Source organism: Triticum urartu, chromosome 2A, assembly GCF_056163025.1.
Source record: "Triticum urartu cultivar PI428250 chromosome 2A, HENAU_Tu73, whole genome shotgun sequence".
In the NCBI taxonomy this organism is placed as follows: domain Eukaryota; kingdom Viridiplantae; phylum Streptophyta; class Magnoliopsida; order Poales; family Poaceae; genus Triticum; species Triticum urartu.
This window is the reverse complement of record NC_141874.1, coordinates 393502885-393507926: the sequence shown is the minus strand read 5'-3', so window position 1 is coordinate 393507926 and position 5042 is coordinate 393502885.

The window sequence follows — 5042 nt, the reverse complement described above, 5'->3', positions numbered from 1 at the left end:
ACCTAGCCAATCTAGGAGACACCACTCTCCAAGAAGTAACAAATGGTGTGTTGATGATGAACTCCTTGCTCTTGTGATTCAAATGATAGTCTCCCCAACACTCAACTCTCTCTCATAGGATTGGATTTGGTAGAAAGAAGATTTGAGTGGAAAGCAACTTGGGGAAGGCTAGAGATCAAGATTTAAGTGGTTAGAATGGAATATCTTGACCTCAACACAATTGTAGGTGGTTATTTCTTAGAAAATATGCATTGGACGTGTAGGCATGTTCTGATGGCTCTCTCCACGAATGAAGAGTGGGTGGAGGGGTATTTATAGCCTCCACACAAAATCTAACCGTTACACACAAATCACCAAACTCGGTGGGACCGAATCATGAAACTCGGTCAGACCGATTTAGTTCAAAATGTGAACGTTAGGATTCTCGGTGGGACCGACATGTCAACTCGGTGGGACCGATTTCGTTAGGGTTAGGGCATAACGTAATCTCGGTGAGACTGATTACACAAACTCGGTGGGACCGATTTTGGTAATGGACTAACAAAGAGTTGGTCAGACAAACTCGATGGGACCGATGCACTCATCTCGGTTGGACCGAAGTGTTACGAAAGGGAAACAGAGAGTTTACATTGCAATCTCGGATGGATCAATCGCTCATCTCGGTTTGACTGAATCGTTACGAAGGGGAACACAGAGATTACAATCCCATCTCGGTGAGACCGAGATCCCTATCGGTGAGACCGAAAAGACTAGGGTTTCTAGAAGTGGCTATGTCAACTGAACTCGGTGGGGCTGAGTTGGATATTTGGTGTGGGACATATGTGGATATGAGAAAGTAGTGGAGGGTTTTGGAGCATATCACTAAGCATTTTGAGAAAGCACCTCATTAAGCAACACTTCATCCCTTCTTAATAGTATTGGCTTTTCCTATAGACTCAATGTGATCTTGGATCACTAAAATAGAAAATGTAGAGTCTTGTGCTTTGAGCTTGAGCCAATCTTTTATCCTTAGCATTTTGAAGGGTCCACTTTCTAATCCATGCCATGCCAACCATTGAGCTTTCCTGAAATATTCATCTTGGAATAGCATTAGCTCAATGAGCTATATGTTGTTAGGAATTACCAAAACCACCCAGGGATAGTTGCACTTTCACGGGGCCCTGGCCGGAGTGTGGCGGAGGGCATGCCATGGGGCGGTTGTGCGCGGGGCGGGCAGAGGCGAACGCTGGCACCAACGGCAGCGAAACAGGAGGGGAAGAGGCGGTGGCGCGGCGCACGGGAAGGAGCAGCAGGGCGGGGAGCGCCGCGGGGCGGCGGTGAGCAACAGCGGCAGAGCGGCGGGGAAAGGGGGCACCGCGGGCGCGAGCGGGCGGTGGCCATCAAGGGGGAGTCCGGGAGGCCGTGGTCGGCGCGAGCGCGCGCGGTGGCGCTGGGCGCGGCCGACACGTGCGGGTGATGGCGGGCGAGCAGGGGTGAGGCGCAGCGAGGCGGGGTGCGGCGGTTGCCGAGGCCGGATGCGGGGAATGGCGACCGCGGGCATGCGCGGCTAGCAGCAGTGAGGGGCACGTGCGCGTGGGCGGGGAGCAGAGGGCGGCTGATACGTCTCCAACGTATCTATAGTTTTTGATTGCTCCTTGCTATATTATCTATTGTTTTGGACATTATTGGGCTTTATTATACACTTTTATATTATTTTTGGGACTAACCTATTAACCGGAGGCCCGGCCCAGAATTGATGTTTTTTTTGCCTATTTTAGGGTTTCGAAGAAAAGGAATATCAAACGGAGTCCACACGGAATGAAACCTTCGGGAACGTGATTTTCTCACCGAACATGATCCAGGAGACTTGGACCCTACGTCAAGCAACCAACAGGGAGGCCACGAGGTAGGGGGGCACGCCTACCCCCCCCCCCAACCCCAAGCGCGCCCTCCAACCTCGTTGCCCCCCTGTTGCTCCACCGACGTACTTCTTCCTCCTATATATACCTACGTACCCCAAACGATCAGATACGAAGCCAAAACCCTAATTCCACCACCGTAACTTTCTGTATCCACGAGATCCCATCTTGGGGCCTGTTCCGGAGCTCCTCTGGAGGGGGCATCGATCACGGAGGGCTTCTACATCAACACCATAGCCTCTCCGATGAAGTGTGGCTAGTTTACCTCAGACCTACGGGTCCATAGTTATTAGCTAGATGGCTTCTTCTCTCTTTTTGGATCTCAATACAAAGTTCTCCCCCTCTCTTGTGGAGATCTATTCGATGTAATCTTCTTTTGTGGTGTGTTTGTTGAGACCAATGAATTGTGGGTTTATGATCAAGTTTATCTATGAACAATATTTGAATCTTCTCTGAATTCTTTTATGTATGTTTGGTTATCTTTGCAAGTCTCTTTGAATTATCAGTTTGGTTTGGCCTACTAGATTGATCTTTCTTGCAATGGGAGAAGTGCTTAGCTTTGGGTTCAATCTTGTGGTGTCCTTTACCAGTGACAGTAGGGGCAGCAAGGCACGTATTGTATTGTTTCCATCGAGCATAACAAGATGGGTTTTTTTTATCATATTGCATGAATTTATCCCTCTACATCATCTCATCTTGCTTAAGGTGTTACTCTGTTCTTATGAACTTAATACTCTAGATGCATGTTGGATAGTGGTCGATGTGTGGAGTAATAGTAGTAGATGCAGGAAGGAGTCGGTCTACTTGTCTCGGACGTGATGCCTATATACATGATCATACCTAGATATTCTCATAATTATGCTCAATTCTGTCAATTGCTCAACAGTAATTCGTTCACCCACCGTAAAATACTTATGCTCTTGAGAGAAGCCACTAGTGAAACCTATGGCCCCCGGGTCTAGCTTCATCATATTAATCTTCCAACACTTAGTTATTTTCATTGCCTTTTATTTTACTTTGCATCTTTATCATAAAAATACCAAAAATATTATCTTATGATATCTATCAGATCTCACTCTCGTAAGTGATCGTGTAGGGATTGACAACCCCTTATCGCGTTGGTTGCGAGGATTTATTTGTTTTGTGCAGGTGCGAGGGACTCACGCGTAGCCTCCTACTGGATTGATACCTTGGTTCTCAAAAACTGAGGGAAATACTTACGCTACTTTGCTGCATCACCCTTTCCTCTTCAAGGGAAAACCAACACAGTGCTCAAGAGGTAGCAAGAAGGATTTCTGGCGCCGTTGCCGGGGAGGTCTATGCAAAAGTCAACATACCAAGTACCCATCACAAACCCTTATCTCCCGCACTACATTATTTGTCATTTGCCTCTAATTTTCCTCTCCGCCACTTCACCCTTGCCGTTTTATTCGCCCTCTCTCTCTCTATCCTCCCTCTCTTTCTCTATTTGCCTTTTCTGCCTCTTTCTTGTTTGCTTGTGTGTTGGATTGCTTACTTGTCACGATGGCTCAAGATAACACTAAATTGTGTGACTTTACCAATACCAACAATAATGATTTTATTAGCACTCTGATTGCTCCTCTTACCGATGTTGAATCTTGTGAAATTAATGCTGCCTTGCTGAATCCTGTCATGAAAGATCTATTTTCCGGCCTTCCTAGTGAAGATGTCGCTACTCACCTAAATAGCTTCGTTGATTTGTGTGATATGCAAAAGAAGAAAGATGTGGACAATAATATTGTTAAATTTAAGCTATTTCCTTTTTCGCTTAGAGATCGTGCTAAAGCTTGGTTTTCGTCTTTGCCTAAAAATAGTATTGATTCGTGGAATAAGTGCAAAGATGCCTTTATCTCTAAATATTTTCCTCCTGCTAAGATCATCTCTCTTAGAAACGATATTATGAATTTTAAGCAACTTGATCATGAACATGTTGCACAAGCTTGGGAGAGGATGAAATTAATGATACGTAATTGCCCAACACATGGTTTGAATTTGTGGATGATTATACAAAAAAAATTATGCCGCATTGAATTTTGCTTCTAGAAATATTTTAGATTCGGCCACGGGAGGCACTTTTACGGAAATCACTTTAGGAGAAGCTACTAAACTCCTAGATAATATTATGGTTAATTATTCTCAATGGCACACTGAAAGATCTACTAATAAGAAATTGCATGTGATAGAAGAAATTAATGTTTTGAGTGGAAAGATGGATGAACTTATGAAATTATTTGCTAATAAGAGTGTTTCTTCTGATCCTAATGATATGCCTTTGTCTACTTTGATTGAGAATAATAATTAATCTATGGATGTGAATTTTGTTGGTAGGAACAATTTTGGTAACAACGCGTATAGAGGAAATTTTAATCCTAGGCCTTATCCTAGTAATTCCTCTAATAATTATGGTAATTCCTACAACAATTCTTATGGGAATTTTAATAATATGCCCTCTGATTTTGAATCTAATATTAAAGAATTTATTACTTTGCAAAAGAATTTTAATGCTTTGATTGAAGAAAAATTGCTTAAGATTGATGAGTTGGCTAGGAACGTTGATAGAATTTCTCTTGATGTTGATTCTTTGAAACTTAGATCTATTCCACCTATGCATGATATAAATGAGTCTCTCAAATCCATGATAATTTCCATTGATGAGTGCAAAGAAAGAACCGCTAGGATGCGTGCTAAGAAAGATTCCTTTATAAGAGCGTGTTCTTCTAGTTTCCATGATAATAAAGATGAAGATCTAAAAGTTATTGATGTGTCCCCTATTAAATCTTTGTTTTGCAATATGAATCTTGATAATGATGGGACTGAATATGATCCACCTTTACCTAGAAGGCGTTCCAAAAATTCAGAGTCTTTAGATCTTGATGCTAAAATTGTTAAAAGTGGGATTGAAGAAGTCAAAACTTTAAATATTAATGAACCCACTATTTTGGATTTCAAGGAATTTAATTATGATAATTTCTCTTTTATAGATTGTATTTCCTTGTTACGATTCGTGCTAAATTCTCCTCATTCTTATAGCCAAAATAAAGCTTTTACCAAACATATCGTTGATGCTTTGATGCAATCTTATGAAGAAAAACTTGAATTGGAAGTTTCTATCCCTAGAAAACT